The sequence below is a fragment of the Cervus canadensis genome, chromosome 28 (assembly GCF_019320065.1).
Source record: "Cervus canadensis isolate Bull #8, Minnesota chromosome 28, ASM1932006v1, whole genome shotgun sequence".
Lineage (NCBI taxonomy): Eukaryota > Metazoa > Chordata > Mammalia > Artiodactyla > Cervidae > Cervus > Cervus canadensis.
The window spans coordinates 45,579,358-45,597,258 of record NC_057413.1 but is presented as its reverse complement, the minus strand read 5'-3'; the positions used below and the strand labels follow the sequence as shown (position 1 = coordinate 45,597,258).

The following is a 17,901-nucleotide window of genomic DNA, read 5'->3' as shown; positions in this document are numbered from 1 at the left end:
ATTTGCCAAATTTAAATTTGTGTCCTGAGTGGAAAATCATTTACCAAAATCTGTGAATGATATTCTAGAAGGAGCTCGGAGAACAATCAGCCCCTGGCCCTTCTACCTAGTAGAACAAGCAGAGCTACTTCCTTCAGGGATTTGTTCACATCCAGAGGGACTGATCAATGGCATTGATGGCGGATTTGAACTAAGGGAGAAGTCAAACAGTCCGGAGGACTGTCCGCAGGAGGTGGTGGAGCCCTGCCTGTATTGCTTTAGGAACAGTGAGAGAAAGCACGAACTTTGAGTGAGTATAAGAAAGAACTTCGAGAGCGCCCGCGGTGTCCATGGAGAGAGGTTGAGATGGCCGACCTCCAGCCCTAGACACCGGGGCGGCCGGACGGCGAGGATGTCGGCTTCGTTAGTCCGGGCCACTGTCCGGGCTGTGAGCAAGAGGAAGCTGCTGTCCACCCAGGCCGCCCTCACCCTGACACCTTCAGCGGTAAACAAGATAAAACAACTTCTTAAAGATAAGCCTGAACATGTTGGTGTGAAAGTTGGTGTCTGAACCAGGGGTTGTAACGACCTTTCCTACACTTTAGAGTATACAAAGACAAAAGGAGACTCTGATGAAGAAGTTATTCAAGATGGAGTCAGAGTGTTCATCGAGAAGAAAGCACAGCTAACACTGTTAGGAACAGAAATGGACTATGTTGAAGACAAATTATCCAGTGAGTTTGTGTTCAGTAATCCAAACATCAAAGGAACATGTGGCTGTGGAGAAAGCTTTAACATTTGACTGCTCAGGACTGCTCGGGCTGCAGGCCCCAGGAGAGCTGTGGAAGCTCTAGGGCTTATTGAGGAAATCATGCGACTGTCACATGCTTAAGACTGCCTTCCAAGGAAAATAAAGTGATGCATTTGAAAATGAAAAAAAAAAAAAAAAGAACTTCAAGGACCAGGTGAGGTTGTTGTGTGAAGTGGTGAATCCTCTTTCCCCGGAAGGGGAATGTGCATTAAATATCATGATGTCAGAGATGTCGGGTTAGAGATTCCTGAGTCAGCAGAGGGATGATTAGATGGTCTCCATTGTAACTCCAAGTTGACCATTCATTTTCTCTGTCTATCCAAATGCTCACTGTAAACAGCTCTTGTCCACTTTATCTTCAACATATTTTCAGAACCCAACCATTTCTAACTTCTTCCATCTGAATTGCCTTGGACCAGTCCATGGTTTTCTCCCTCCTGAATTATTTTGTAGCCTTTTAGATGATTCCCCTGCTTTCCTCTTGGCCCCCCACTCTCTTACCTCAATCTATTCTCAAAACAACAGTTAGCTGATCTTTTTAAATCATGTCAGGCAGTGTCACTCCTCTGTATCAAACTCCCTGCTCCCCAAAGTCCTAACAGTGGCGTACATGATCACATGTGATCTGTTCCCCCTCACCCCCACCCTGCCAACCTCTCACCTCATCCTCAACAGTGCCCCCCCGCTTGCCTTGTGTTTCCCACTTACCCAGGTGCCTTGGCTGTTCCTCAGACCTGCCAGTCTTGCTCTCTCCACCTTCAAAGGACCCTGGCAATTTCTCCTTCCTGAAATACTTCTGCCTCAGATATTTAGAGAGCTCACTTTTTTCTTCTTTCTCCTTAGATTTTATTACCTATTCACAGAGACTCTGCCTGTGCACCCTTTATAAAAAAGCACTTCCATCCTTTTACTTTTTTTTTTAACTTTTCACAGTAGTACTTATCTCCTATGTATGATACATTTAATTATTTGTTTATACTCTGACTGCCTTGCCTGACAATGGCTTTGTCTGTTTCTTCACTGCTGAATTCTCGGTGTCTAGAAGGGGCCCTGCACAGAACTGGTGCTCGAGAAATATTTGTGAGAGGGATGAATAAGAGAATAGGTGTGATGGGGAGGCAGGACAATGTGACAATCAGCCAGGACTTGTCTCCTTCCTCCTGGAGGGAGGAGAGGGACCAAGGGTTGTATAACTTGATGGGGCTTTGAAAGCTGCTGTGTTCCAGTTTCAGGAGAGATGCAGTGAACACATGGCAGCCCCTTTCTCTCACTGACTCCAACACCTGAGCAGAGTGTACCATACAGTCTCTGAAAAGTAAGTCTCTGACCATTAAGTACCAGCAAGCGGCTTGGGAGGTGGGCGGAACCATATTCCAGGAACCACCAAACTAAGAATGAGGGAGAAATTGAGCCTATTTGTTCCTCAGGCCTCCCCTGAGCAGAACTCAGCACAGCCTGAAACCTAGAAGTGAGCGCTTAGTACGAAGAGAGAGATGTAGAAGAGACCCCCTGCTTCTGGTTAGAGCAATGCAATAGGGGATTCCTAAAGCTCAGAACGTGGGGAGGGACTCCTGATTTTTCCTTTCTTTTCCCTCCACTCTCTTGTCCCAGGCACCAGGGAGTCTGTGGCCAGAGTGGGTGTGGCAGGCAATATATGTGTTGATACCATGTGTCAACATGCAGGCAAGGGCCAGGCCTCTGAGGAAGGGGAGCCTGTGCTCTGTCCTGGTTTGGAGGCTGTATCCCCCACGTTGGGCACCTGAGGGCCCCTGATATCTACCACTCTTACCTCAGTTTTTAACCTGGATCAGTGGCTATGGGGGAGCACATGCTCTCAGAGACACAGCAGCTGTCACATCTGGGACAAGTTAAGAGGCCTGACTCCAGACTCACCTGTAAATAAATATTCTGTAGCTGGGCTCTACCCATCATCCCACTCAGGTCTTGACCTCCAAAGAGCTGAGCCCAGCCCGTTGGACCAAAGTGCAGAGAGAGAGACAATGAGTCACTGGCCTTTTAAAACTCTCATTATCCCTGGGTCAGCTGTGACTCCTGGGTATGGGGAGTGGGTCTGAGCTAGAGATCAGGGAAAGGGGAGCAGAGAGGAGTTCCAAGATCTGGTCTTCTGGAATATTCCAGAGGACATGTGGATGAACCAAGCCATGGCATCTGTGATGAAAGATGGAGGCCCAGGAGGTGGGGTCACTGCTAGCCATCCTTGACAGTTCTGAGGTTCCATGAAAAGGAAAGTTCTTAGCAATGCAGAAAGGGTTTTCTGGGTAGGGAGGGGGAAAGCTTGTGTTTGTGCAGGTGCTCTGCCAGTTAATCTTCACTAAGCCTGTGTCGTGGGGTAGGATACCCATGTTGCAGATGAGCAAACTGAGGCACAGCATGGTTAAACAAACCTTTGTGTCCAAGGCCACAGTCCTGGTAAGTGACAGGCATAGGAAGCCCTCAATAAACACAGTTGCCTGTGTTGGAATTCACAAAAATTCCTTAATTCCTAAAGCCCTAACACCTGGGTGGTAAACTTTAAGAAGGCAGAGGCCAGCAGTGCACAGAAGGCTGGAAGTCAGAACACTTCACATTGACTTGTTGAATGGGCTTCCCGGGTGGTGCTATTGGTAAAAAACCTGCCTGTCAATGCAGGAGACATAAGAGACACGGGTTTGATCCCTGGGTCAGGAAGATCCCCTGGAGGAGGGCATGGCAACCCGCTCCAGTATTCTTGCCTGGAGAATATCATGGACAGAGGAACCTGGTGGGCCATGGTCCCGAGCGTCTCAAAGAGTCAAGACACAACTGAAGTGACTTAGCACGCACGCATGACTTGCTAAGTACAAGACGCTTTGCCCCTCATGGTGAGAAGTGAAAACACAGGCACAGGCCCCTGGGGTCTTCACAGTTTTCCCTGAGGAACCATCTCTAGTTGACAGGACAGGGGCGCTTTTCAGGGATCTCTGCACCCCCAACTCCCATCCCCTTGTGTCTGAGGAATGCCTGGCCTGGGCAAGGATAGACTGGTCAGAGGACTGCATGGTGCAAGGTGGCACTCAGCTGAGGATTCGTGGGACTGTTCGAGGGCCCCAGACCTGCACGCCTCACTTATCAGAGAAAGTGACTGAGGCCTTCGAAGGGGCAGAGATTTGCTTTGAGTCTAACCAGGTGTCAGTTAAGACTAGCAGTTGTTTCTAGGGAAGGGAGCAATCCTTAGCTTTAAAGACTGGGGGACGTGGTCCTCTGGGCTTGTGGGGGGAGCAGACAGCGGGTCAAAGGGCAGTGGATGGGCTGACAACAAGGGGGCTGACGTTTCGAGTTGTAGTGCGAGGGCAGGACTTACAGTTTGTGGCCTCAGTTCCTTAACTGGTAAAATGGCAACAGAGAAAGATTGAGCTCAGAGGGCTGCATTTTTATAGCTGAGAAACAGCTATACGTCTGTAACACACAAAACTGGAGAAACAAAAGACTTAACAGCCTCCATCACATTCGTAATACACACTGTTGAACACATTGTGATCAATTACATCATATTAATGATAATGTTGGGTATATTGGGACCTAGAATCACTGGACTGACAGAGTAAGGGACTCAGAGGCCATCCAGCTTTGTCTCGGATATTAGAATTCCGTGATCAATATTTGTGTCTGGAGTCCTGACATCCTCCTGAGTCCTAATGGGCATGTGGAATTGAGAATTCACCCAGGGACCAGCAGAGGGGGTCTGTGCGGAACTGCCTCCATGTAGCCCTGGTTGACTAGACCCACTCTTGTCCTCTTGGACCCCGAGCACAGACAGATTTGGCATCCAGGGTGGTCTGTGGTCACCATCGGAATAGGAAAATCAGCTCTAGGTGAGGACTTGGACTGGAACACTTTGTGTTTGCTGTCTTCTAACCCCAGGAAGGGAAGAAAAGGGCAGATGGACACGGTGGGTGGGGTGGTGGCCCACTCCCCCAGATCATCTGACAGGCCCCAGAGAGCTCCTGATATACTCCAGAGCACACGTCACTGGCACAGGGCCCCGATTCCCCATTGATCACATCCCCCAGGTGAGGTCAGCATCACCGCCACATTCATCTGTCACCTGGGAGTCACCCTGTCACCTAGTTATTCTCAGCACAATCACCAAGCAACCACATGGGTAAAAAACACTGCCCACATCTCACCCCCAGCATTGCCTAGTACCTGGTGCTGGTGGGGAGCCCCTTTTGTGTTAACACACCTCCTCTGCAAAATGTAATGACATTCCTTCAAGTGGTTGAGGCTCTCGGGAGAGAGCTAGGGGGAAGGTTGCCCCCTCCATCCTGTCTGATCTCAGACCTGCCTTCTCAAGACCCCTTGCCTGGCCTGGCTATATTTAGAAGCTCAGCTCAGTAACTAGAGTGACTGGACCACCCCAGCCCCTGTCCCTTCCGAGGACTCTGGAGCGGCCGATTCCTCCCCGCTTTTAACCAAGTCTTACATTTCTCCAGGCAACCTACACAAAAGGCCTGGGCCAGGTGGTAAGAAGATGCTTGGGTAAAGATGGAGGTTCTCTTTTCTGTTCTGCATTCTTCCAGGCTGGGTGGTTATGGATCTGTCTGCAGACTCACTCTGTCTCTTAGCACTGGCTGCCAGAAGCTGGTCTTACCACTTCTGGCTGATGCTACACTGCGGAGCACTATCTCATACACACGGCCGTCTGTGGTGCTCCTGGCGCAGAGGCCTCCCTGTGCACGCTCTGGTCCACAGCAGTGTGTGCCCACTAGGGCCAGGCCAAGCCCGTCTGGGAGCAGGGCACACTGCAGTGAAGTAGAGGGCAAGATCACTGTGCCCGTAGACTTCACATCTTAGTGGCAGAAAGAGTAAACCAAGAGCTAAGACCATGTCAGATAGTGAGGCATGCTGAAGGAGATAAAGCAGATGGATCTGTAGTGAGCGAAGGGTGAATGGAGTGGCCATGGTGGCTACTTTAGATCGTGTCAGGCTCAGCCTGTCCCAGGAGACATGGAAGTCTGAAGGTCAAGCATTTTGGGCAGAGGGAACAGCAAAGACAGAAGCCCTACGTGAGAACTGACTTGGCGTTTGTAGCTGGAGAGCAGTAGCAGAGCTGGGTTAGGAGGGATGGTAAGATCTGAGGCCAGAGATGTCGGCAGGGTTCAAGGAATCAGACCTTGAACTTTGCAGTCACATCCCCTGGGCCCCATTCCCCACTGGGCCGCTTACCAGCTGTGTGACTTTGAGCAAGTTACTTAACCACTCTGGGTTTGAAGGGGCAGTAATGACAGAACAACAAAGGTCCGTCTGGTCAAGGCTATGGTTTTTCCAGTGGTCATGTATGGATGTGAGAGTTGGACTGTGAAGAAAGCTGAGCACCACAGAATTGATGTTTTTGAACTGTGGTGTTGGAGAAGACTCTTGAGAGTCCTTTGGACTGCGAGGAGATCCAACCAGTCCATCCTAAAGGAGATCAGTCCTGGGTGTTCATTGGAAGGACTGATGCTGAAGCTGAAACTCCACTACTTTGGCCACGTGCTGCAAAGAACTGACTCATTTGAAAAGACCCTGATGCTGGGAATGATTGAAAGTGGGAGAAGGGGACGACAGAGAATGAGATGGTTGGGTGGCATCCCTGACTCAATGGAGATGAGTTTGAGTAAACTGCGGGAGTTGGTGATGGACCTGAAGGCCTGGCAGTCCATGGGGTAGCGAAGAGTCGGACACGATGGAGTGGCTGAATTGAACTGAAGGGCAGAGCCTCCTTTTGAGTTGTTGTGATAGTAAGTTAACATATGTAAAGGGCTTGGAACACCACCTGGCACATAATAGGGCCGTGTGCAAATGTGTCACCTATTCTTTTTTAATAAGTGTTTGCTCTTATAATAAGCCTTATTGTTACTACAAAAACAAGCTTAGATTTTAAGAAGTGTGTGTGTTTGTCTGCTGGTGCAAGTCCTGGACTGGAAATTAGGAGAGCATTCCATCTTACTCCTTGTTCCGTCTTCAAGTCCATGGGTGTCCTGTCCCTCTAAGGGTTACCAGGACAGTCATGTAGGACCCCAGCTAAGCAGTTGACATGGGAGTTGGTTCAGAAGGGTTAGACCTTAACCAGAAGATAAGATTGTTTCCCAGGCAGTGAGTTAATTTCATCAAGGGACTGTCACATACTCGTGGTTTAGTCGTTAAGTCGTGTCTGACTCTTTGCAACCCCATGGACTGTAGCCCACTGGGCTCCTCTGTCCATGGAGTTCTCCAGGCAAAATTACTGAAGTGGGGAGCCATTTCCTTTTCCAGGGGATCTTCCCAACCTGGGGCTCGAACCCAGGTCTCCTACATTGCAGGTGGATTCTTTACCAACTGAGTCACAGGCTTGCTCACCCTCAAAAGACACCTCCATCACCTGGAGAAAGGAGAGGAGGCAGGCAGAGAAATGGGGGGCAGGCTTGGGCCTGGAGGAAACTGGACAGCAAGGCTCCTTCCCAGCAGCCTTCTTGACCACTCTTGGCCTCACCATACATAATGAAGGTGGCTGGGGTAAGGCATGAAAGACCCAAGATCAGGTGGGCTCTGGGCTTGTGACAGGCCACTGCCCCATTTTTTCTTTTTCTGTTTTCTTTCATTTTTATTTGGCCGCACTGAGGCTATATGTGGAATCTTAGTTCTCAGACCACGGATTGAACCTGTGGCCCTTGCAGTGGAAGCACGGAGTCCTAAACACTGGATGTCCAGGGAAGCCTCTGCCTCGCTTTGTTTATCTGTTAAAAGAGGGAGTTGGTTGATATGGTTAATGAGCTCTTTACTAGCTGCTGCCCTCAAAACATTCATGGGAGTCTGAACCACTGGGGTGCTCAGGGGTATAAGAAGAGCATGCAGAGGTGGGGGACCTCTTTGAAGATGAGTCCTGGGTTGGGGTTTGGTTCCCTCTTTACCAGCTGGAGATGGAGCAGGAACTGGCGTGTAGGGCCAGCTCGGAGCCCACCCTGTGACCAGACCTCTCAGGTTTGTAGCCAGTCATCAGAAAGGCCTCCTCCCACAACTAGATGACCGGAGGCCCTGACAAGTTCTGCTTATTTACAGACACACATCTACACCCCTACAGGACACAGGCTTCTGAGAATGTACAGGTAAGTCATATTTTTGTAAATCAAATTCTATTCAATGCAGTTTGGTTGCTTACTGTTTAAAGTAACTCTGTTGCAAATCCTCTTGTGAAGTAAATAGCTCTCCCTCCATAAATATCAGTGTTAATATTCAGGCTTTCAAAATGTGGGAGCCCCATCTGTTCAAGTGTGTGTGTGTGTGTGTGTGTGTGTGTGTGTGTGTATGTGTGTGTCCTCGTGTGTATGTGTGTGTGTGTGTCCCCATGTCTTCGCGTAGGTGTGCATCAGCATTCACTCTGGTGCATAAAAGGATCCATGAATACAAATTGTTTCCTTTTCTTCCTGGCTTTGTTGTGATATGTTGTGGGGAAAAGACACACTGTTCTTAGCAAAGGGTAGCCCGGGAGCAGCTCAGATCTCTATCTGAGCATGCAGCCTGTCCTCTCTGGCATCCGACTGCAGCTCCCTAGGGGCATATCCCCAGGGAGCCCACCTCGGGGCGAGGCAGACAGGGAAATTTATCATTTGGGGAAAAATGAAAAACTCGCCTCCGCCTGGCAGGGGACAGGAAAGGAGAGGCAGATGTGGGAGAAGGAGGTGACTGGGAATCCTCTTGGAATTCGTTCACTAGATTGCATTCTACAATCAATTATTCATCAGAGGGCATCCAGGGAGCCACTGCCATTTGCTTCCTGCCGTTTGCAGGACCAGGACAGTAGCCGTAATGGTTGTGTATTTCCATGCCCAGAAGAGTGGCCTGCCTTCCCCTGGTAAATTCATGCCCCCTCCCTGGGCATCACCCCTTGTCTCACCACCCCCATGTTGATGAACTCTGTGTGGGGAAGGGTCCCCCTCACCATCCCCCAGCCTTCCACCCACTAGGCAGGGGCCAGCTGAGCAGAGGCTGGAAAGACTCTTCATCATTTATTTATGGTCCCTGGCCTCGTCCCTGAAATAATTAGGGTTGGGTATTTTCATACCATGCTGTTAATTGCCATCTGCACTGCTTAACAAGTCAGGGCACGGGGTAGCAAACTGGGGGCCCAGGAGGACGTGGATGGATGGAGTCATGGTGTTGGCTGCCACAGCTTGGGGACAGGGAGGGGAGAGAGGGAGCAGGCTGTGGCTTGTGGGAGGTGCCAGGACTCAGGTTCCCTGAAAGGGGTTAAGAACTGCTTCTCCTCTGGGAGAAGGAGAGGGAGATGACGTCCTGGCAGAAAGCTGGGTGCTCATCACAGCAGCACCCCAGGATGCCCCAGGAACTGTTCTAAGAACACGCACGCTTCAGGTCAGAAGCCCTGTGTTCCAGCCCTTCAGGTTCCCTGGAAGTGGGGTCTTCACTGGGATCCCTGAGTGTGTGGTTTGCTGAGAGAGTGCTCTCAGGAGAAGCTGTGAGGGAGTGAGGGGAACAGGAGGAGCAGAGTCTGGGCCAAGAAGTCACTTCAGGTGAGGCTAAGCCACGATCTGACCACGGGGAGCTGTGGACCTGAATGGCATGCAGAGCTGTCCCACCTTAAGACAAGGCGCTGGCTTTCCATCCCTGCCCAGTGTCATCAGCTAAGGGCCGTTCCCAGGGGAGGGGCATGTGGCGGAGGCCTTAACCTCCTGGCCGTTGTCTCCCAGAGAAGAGGCTCCTGAAGTCTATGGAAAATCCCCTGGACAAGGGCACAGTGTGAGCCATTAGCAGCCAACACCACAGCAGCGTGGGGCGGGTTCCTGGCGGGTGGAGATCTGGGTAGGGCACCAGAGACATTGGATCCCTCTTCTACGCTGAGACTTGAACCAGCCACTCTGAGGCCCAGGTCCCTCCCACGTGGAAGAGGAGTGAACAGTCTTCCATGCTGTCTTGTAGAGCAGAAGGGTAGCTAATTTATGGAGTGCGTGGAAGGCATCCTGTAGCTCTGATGTGCTCTATAAATGCTGCTGGTATTACTGCATTAACCCCACGTGGTTTAGGGAAGAGGACTCAAATTTAACTTTGTGTGTGGCTGGAGTGCACAGACCAACACTTGGCTCGATTCATAGGCTTCTCTCATCCCCCTCGCCCCTGGCCTGGGCTCCTTCTGTCAAGCAAACCTGCTTTTGGGAAGGTATTATCCTTGGGGATAATTTACAGAGTGGAGAGGGTTAATTTCCGGTTCTCATTCATAGATTCATGGATGCGTGTAAGGACCATTTTTCAGACCTTCTTAGACCAGAGCAAGACAGCGGCATGAGGGCCAGACAGACAGGCTCAAAGTTCCCCTGAGGTGACTGCAGGGTGACTTCTTCCCGTCCCCATTAATTTGGGGGCAGACTGACACGGAGGCTGGAAAGGGCTGAGCACTCGGGGGATGACAGCAGCCCTCTGTCACCCAGAGAGAATGATGAGTTCAGGGAAACACTCCCCCCGCCCTGCTGAACCCCCCTTCTTCCCTTTTCCTTGTCCCAGGTCACAGGAAAAAGGGGGACACCCACCAAAGGTGGCTCCTGTGGGATGAGTGAGACTGCCTCTGTCAGGACGCAGCCCAAAAGGAGAGGCGGTCACTGGGGGAGGCAGGGAAGGGGGCTGAGGGGACAGCCGTGCATTGTGACAGGTCCTGGGAGCCCAGCCAGGCCTCTGGGGTGCGGGGGAGGGGGAGACTGGTCAGCAGAGCCCTCTGATGAGCCTGGGGCTGAGTGTGGCCGGCAGACTGCAAGCATGAACGGCATCAGGGTCAGAAAGGCTGACCTGCTGTCTGTCGGGCCCTCAGGAGAGAGAGAACGTGGCATTCTGGTGTCCTTCCCTGCCCAGGAAGGGGGCCGTGTGCCTCAGCCCCTCCGGCACCTCCCTCCCCCGCGCTGGGCCCTGGCCCCTGGGGTGTCCTGTCCTGGTGCCCCTTTGTGGGGTCAGGTGTCACCCCACCACAGCCCCACCTGGCCTCCCAGGTGTGCTCAGTCTCTCAGGGTGGGGAGGACTGAGAGAGCCAGAAAATGCCTGGGCTTGGGGAAAATGCATGTTGGTTACTTTTAGTGGGAATGGGGGATTCTTTGGGGGGAAATAGCCTGATTCTCCCTTACCAGGGCATAAGGATTGTGTGTGTGTATGTGTGTGCGCGTGCATGCACGTGAGTGTGAACACGCATGCGTGTGCTGGGGCCTGGGACACGCTGTCCCCCATCGGGAATGGATGTCTGCACGGAGCAGACAGGTCCAGCCTCGGCAAGGACAAGCGACTTAGGAAGCCTTTGGCTTTGCTGCTGCTCCTCCCGCACAAGGCTGGGCTCCGTGCACTGAGGTGGGGAGGAGGGGGGGTCAGGCCGAGCCCCTGCCTCAGACTAGTGGACGAAATTTACTCAGAGGAATAATGTGGGGAGTCAGGCCTAGGGGACGGGTGAAGGGAAGCAGTGCAAAATCCATCAGAGTTGTTGGGGAAGGCAGCATGGAGGAGGTGGGATTTGAAAGAAGTGCAGAACTTAAGCGAGAAGGAAAGGAAGAGAACAAACAGAGAGGGCAACTGTGCCAGCTAGGTGTGGGGGCAGGAAGGAGAAGGGGAGCCTGGCTGGAGGAAAATCTTCCCAGAATCGTCGTTAATCATCAGAGCTAACGCTAACCAAGCACCTGCTGTGTTCCAGACAACATTCTCAGAGCTTTGCATATTAGCTCATTTAATCTTCACAATGATCCTGTGAAGTAGAGATATTTTCCCATCCTAGGGAGGAAGAAACTGAGGCTCAGAGAGGTTAAGTAATGGGGACAAGGACACTTGGGGCTTCCCAGATGGCTCAGCAGTAAAGAGTCCACCTGCCAATGCAGAAGACACAGGGTCAACCCCTGGGTTGGAAAGATCCCCTGGAATAGGAAATGGCAACTCACGCCAATATTCTTGCCTGTGAAACCCCGTGGACAGAGGAGCCCAGAGGGCTACACAGTCCATCGGGTCACAAAGAGTCAGATACAACCTAGTATGCACACATGCACAATGACACTCAGCCAGTGAGTGGCAGCATCAGGATTCAAACTCAAGTAGCCAGGGTCTGGGGCCTCTACTCCTAGCTAATAAGTTTTTCTATACAATCTGGCACACACTTAGTGCTTACTACGTGCCAGGCACCATCTCGAGCCTTCTAGCCATGGAAGCATTGTTGTTAAGCCCATCTTACAGATGAGAAAACTAAGACCCAGAAAGTTTCAATTGAAATCACTCAGGGTCACAGAGATCCATGGAGTCTGCACTGAACCCTAGGCTGTCTGAGTCCTTAGTGAGCCCACCATCCCTCCACAAGGAGCTGATGGGGAGGTGGTGTGGGTGAAATCCTTGGACATGGTACTCGAGTGTGTAAGCTTGTCCCCACCAGCGCTGGGTACCCTTGGGTGATTTGATTACCAGGCAGATGCACACAGCTGGGGCATTTGTTGAGGGGCCACGTGTTAGGAGCGGGTGGGAGATAGAGCCTAGAGGCACGCTTATTATGGGCATGGGAAGCCCTTTCTGGAAGCTCCACTCACTCGGTGGCACAAATTTTCTGGCTGGGCAGAGAGGCTCGCTCATTCTGTCCCCTCACTCAGGTCCCACTCCCCGGGAGCCTTCCCAGGCTGAGGCAGGGGTCAGGACCCGCCTCCTCCATGGCTCCTGTGGCCTAGTTTCCAGACAGCCACCGGGTAGTGGTGCCCGGCAGGCAGGTTAAAAATATCCCTGAGTGACAGTGAGGCCTGTTGCTGATGTGGATTAAGCTGGAGGTGCAGCCTCAAGGTCATGGGCATGGCTGCGGCATCCACTGCCCTGGGAGGGTCTCGTTGAGGCCAGAGCCAAGGAGGCAACAGTGGGGAAGCAGAGATCTAAGCCCCCAGCTTTGGCCCAGCTCAGACTTTCCTCCTGTGTGGACCGCATCCTTCACTCCTGCTCTCATCTGCTCAGGGTTTTTCTCTGTCTCCCCCACTGCTAGCTTCCTCTGCCCTCCCTCCAACCTGCCCTCAGCAGGTTCTCTTAGCCCAGTCTGGGCCCAGGGGCCCTCAAACCACAAGGCCTTGGTTAAGGGATCGGTTGTCAGGTGGGGGATGGGCTATCAGGTGAGGGATGGGTTATCAAGTAAGAGGTTGGTGGGGGGATGGTTTGTAGGGGGGATGAGTTGTTGGGGGGATGTATTGTCAGGTGAGGGGGTGGGTTATCAGGTGGGGGATGGGTTGGTGAGGGGATGGGCTGTGAAGGGGGGTGGGTTGTTGGAGAGATACGTTGTCAGGTGGGGGATGGGTTATCAGGTAGGGGATGGGTTTGGTGGGGAGGTGTATTGTCAGGACACAGGGATGGGTTATCAGCTGGAGGCAGTTCTGGCTTTCTGCCCACCTTCATCTCCAGCTGCACTCCTTCCCCAGCACCTTTCGTCCCCCAACCCTTTTTGAGTGTAGTTGGCCAGTGACTGTGTTGACCCAGCAAAGCTGTGCCCAGCTTCCCGGGGACTTTGCGTGTGTGTATGTCTGTGGCCAAGTCCACTCTGCTCATAAAAACAGTATTTAGAAATCTCAGGGCCTCACCACCAGTCAGGACGTAAAGGATGAATTTATTGAGAATGAGGCTCAGAGAGGCCACATGATGTATGCACAGTTAAGCCCAGGCTTTCTGAATGCTGACTCCCAGCCTGGTACTCTCTGGGACAGCCTGCCTTTGGATTTGGTTCCATCTCAAAGGAGCCCCAAGAAGGTCCAGGGACCTAGGTTGGGGCTAAGGGGACCTGGGTGTTGGATGGGGGCAGTGGATGGGCCAGCGTCTGTGATGAGCACGTGATGCCCCAGAGAAGAAGCTGCATGTGCTAGGAGAACCAGCATCAGAGGCCCTCGGCGTGGCCAGGAGGGACTGCCAGCTGGATTCAGTGACCCAGCTGATGTGGATGCCGGAGGAAAGAAAGATGGTGGAAATTCCAGCTAGAGCCTTTCAGAAACAACCCAGCACTGTCCTCATTCAGAGGCCAAGGGCCCTTCCCTCCTCCAGAGGGTTGAAAGGAACAGGAGAGCAAATACGGGCCCCAGCTTGCCCTGAGTCTGAGGGCTGAGCTGGGTCAGACTGTGGAGACAGTCCCAGTACATCCCGGCGAGGAGACAGTGCCCAGTGAGCAGCCACCTTCAAGAAGGCCGGCTGGAGAGGCGCATGCATCGTCGGGAACATTTCCTAGGAACTTGCCCAGGCTGTGTTGGCCCCGCAGGACTTGCCTCTACCATCTCACAGCCTCCAGGGAGCTCAGAAGCAGGGCGGCTCTGAAGGAGGAGACACTGCAGGGGTTTGGGTGGCTCAGAGGTGAGGGCCCAGGCCCCCGTCCTGGCATGCCTGTCCCCAGAGGGGGAAGTACCTGTGAGACCCACAGCTGAGCCCACCACTTCCCTGTGCCCAGCTGCTGCCGCCCCAGGGCAAGGCAGGCGAGGGATTAACGTGGCCCTGCAGGGCTCTCTCCCCTTCTGGCCTGGCTTGATAGGTGCTGGCGGGGCTTTTCCTTCCTTCCTTCCAGTTGCAGCTGGTCGCTGTCATGCGCTCAATATTCTTGGGCTGACGTCTCAGTCCCAGAGCTTTCTAAAGGTGGAACGGACAAGGTAGGCCCCAGCTTGGGCTGTGGGTTGGTGGCCGCTGAGGACATGGGCCTTTCCAGCAGCATGTGGGGCATTGGCCACTCTAGGGCTTCCTTTGAGAGAAAGGGGAAGGGGCTTTCTTTGCTGGTTGTGGAGACTTCGAGCTGCCCTGGTTTGGTCTGAAGGCAGAGGGGGACGTGCTCCTCCCCGATTCGTGCTCCGTCCTCAACTCAGCCTGAATTCCACCACTGCAGCCGCCTTTATCTCCTGGGTGGCAACCCAGAGACTCATAGCTGGTGCTTGGTTTGGTCAACTTAGCATTTCATGATTTTGAATTTGATACTGTGCTTTCTCTTTCTCTCTGGTTCCTATCTCTCCCTGTTGTCCTACTTAATGCTGTAACCATGTACTTTACCTGCCCGCCACCTTGTGAATAATGCTATCTCCAAACTTCTTGTAAATGCAAGTGGCCCTGGGAAAGGTTCGGTTCAGTCGCTCAGTCGTGTCCGACTCTTTGCGACCCCATGATCGCAGCACACCAGGCCTCCCTGTCCATCACCAACCCCCGGAGTTTACTCAAACTCATGCCCATCGAGTCGGTGATGCCATCCAGCCATCTCATCCTCTGTTGTCCCCTTTTCCTCCTGCCCCCAATCCCTCCCAGCATCAGGGTCTTTTCCAATGAGTCAACTCTTCGCATGAGGTGGCCAAAATACTGGAGTTTCAGCTTCAGCATCAGTCCTTCCAATGAACACCCAGGACTGATCTCTTTAGGATGGACTGGTTGGATCTCCTTGCAGTTCAAGGGACTCTCAAGAGTCTTCTCCAACACCACAGTTCAAAAACATCAATTCTTCGGCACTCAGCTTTCTTCACAGTCCAACTCTCACATCCATACATGACCACTGGAAAAACCATAGCCTTGACTAGACGGACCTTTGTTGGCAAAGTAAAGGTAGAACCTATTAATTCCTTGTGAGAATTCATTTTTCACAGTCATCTTCCAATAACCAGTTGACTAGGACTCTTGGGGGTCGGCAGTGAGCTGGGGTCATGTTCAAGCCTGGGACTGGCCTGGACAGGGCAGGCAGCAGAAGGGACAGGTGGGAGGTTCTTGAGCAAGTCTTCGTGGGATGACTTCCAGCCACCATTTTTTAAGCACTCACCATGAGCCAGGGAAGGTGCTAAGTGCCTTCAGAGACATTATTTAAGCCAACTGTCCCCACATCACAGATGGGAAAACCGAGCATCAGAGAGGAGGCGTCACAGTGGATGGGAGGCCGCGGAGGTCTTGCTCGCTGTACTCGGCACTGCGTGACATGTGATCTTCATGTGGCAGACCCCCTTTCACTGACTCATCAAAGCTGGGTTCATGGAATGTGTCCCCCTCCCTAGGATCCAGGCCGGACGCAGTCCGGGGCCCTGGCCAGCTCCCAGGCTGATGGGAGAGGCGGATGAACAAGTGGGCGTCTTCTAACTCTCAGAGGTGTGTGCTACAGGACTCCTGCACCACCGCCACCAACAAGACAACCAGCAGCCGTTCCTGGGGGCTCAGGGGCACCCGCCTGTCCTGGGGCTTTGCAGGTGTTAACCTCCTCAACACACGACCAAGTAGGTACTGTCACCATCTCTTTTTTAGAGAGTCAACTAACTGGGTCTCAGAGAGGTTAAGTAATTTACCCCATGCCACACAACAAGTACAGGCCAGGTTTCTTCCACGACATCACCTAACGGAGGTAGGAACAGAAGCACGGAAGACTGGACAGCCACACAGAGTCCACTGGCTGTTCCCAACAGGCCCACATGCAAGCCATTTAACAGAGACCTGGGGCAGGAAAGTGACCAGCCCAGGGTCACTCAGCGAGCAGAGTGTGGAGCTGGGTTTTCACCCCTGGTGTTCTGTCTCTGAGATTTTGTTCATCCCTTTGCCTTCACTGGCTGGGAGGAACTTCTTAGTGATAGGAAGGAGACAATGAGAAATGCGTCCTTAGAAATTCTCAGCTCCAAGGCGGAGGCTGCCATAATTCAGTTTATGAAGTGCTGGGCATGCTGACCTCGGTCTCTTTAAAGGGGTTCTGCCAGCAGACTCTGTCCCCTGTTTGAGACGTGCAGCCTGCCTCTGACTGAGCTATCTGAGCCTCTCAGTCCCCAGGAGTGATTCCGTCTCATGGATGAGAGCCTCCTACATCCGTACCTGTTGGGCGACAAATCCAGACGCACACTCCCTGTCTGGTTGGAGGTGCATCAGGCCCGATTAGGCCCGGGAACCTGCCTGCTGCTCCCGGATCCCTAAAGCTGAAACCACAAAGGTGAAAGTGGGGAGTAACTCATTTCAGAAGTTGCCTGCTGATGTGTGGTGAAGGGTCTAGGGTAGACACGTAAAAGGTTGAGCAGATGACAGCTCCTACCACCTTCGTGATACTGTCAGGCTGAATGTCTGCCTGGTGCAAGGCAAGGGGTCCCGTGCCCACCAATCCCTGGTCCCTATCCAGCACAAGCGTCTTCCACCTCTGGAGCGTCCAGCGGGGAGTGTTCTTGTCTTTTATGGCCCTGCTCCTAGCTGGGTGGGGAGGGAACACAGGAGGCTGATGGGCAGAAGTAACCTAACCTGACAGCAGGTCAACAGTGTGATGTGTGCACAGCCAGGCTGCCCTGCTCCATGCCTTCTGGTCCGGTTCTCTGGGTAAATTTTTTTTTTTTTTTTTACCAGCAAACACACCTGGGTAAGGGGCACCCCTGCCGCTCCCATCCATCCGCCCTTCTCCAGCTCGACTGGATAGCTCCCAGGCAGGTGACCTACAGGTGGAAAGACACCAGGGGTACACCTCACCTGCTTCCCAGCAGGTCTCTGCTGGATTCAGCTGCCTCATCCTCACTGGCTCCTCCAGCCCTGTCTAATCACAGGTGCCTTAGCAATACCTTCCCATGGCTTCCATGGCAACTGATGATGGGCTATGTCCATCCATTCTCCGGGGCTGCACCTTGCTGAGTGCTGGAAGCATGTCTACTCTACCCCTCTGGCTTTCCGCACACGGAGGCGGGAATAATTGTGGGGGATTAATTCAGTGAGTGGTCCCTCTGCTCAAGGCTCCTCCCCCTCTACTCCTGCACTTAGCCACCCCTCAGCGCCTCTAGGGGACTTTCCTGGTCACCCGCAGATCTTGAACACTCCTGTCCTGTTTGAGAATTTCCCCGTCTGGGGGTCCTGCTCTTGGAGTGAGAAACCAGGCTTTCCTCCCAGCCCCCATGACAGCTGAGGCACAGGGGTAGACCAGGACTCTGCCAAAGGGACTCCCCGGAGGAGGCTTGGGCTTGAGACGGGTGTGCAGGCGCAGGTGCCAGGCAGTGTGTTTCCTGCTCAGAGCCATGGCGGAGGTGTCTGGCTTCAGGGGGCCAGTGGTGGAGGTCCAGGACCCTGCACCCCAGCAGTGGGGGCCGTGACACGTGGGCCTGAGCGCACAGCCATGGGGGAGCAGAGCCGATGTGCGGGTTGGGCATCATTCCTGATGCTTCCCCCTG

The 17,901-nt window shown here is 52.9% G+C and overlaps 1 pseudogene; it reads left to right on the top strand.

Annotated features, from left to right (window-relative positions):
* Positions 1-316: 316 nt before the first annotated feature.
* On the top strand, positions 317-820 carry LOC122429865 (annotated as a pseudogene).
* The last annotated feature ends 17,081 nt before the right edge of the window (positions 821-17,901 follow it).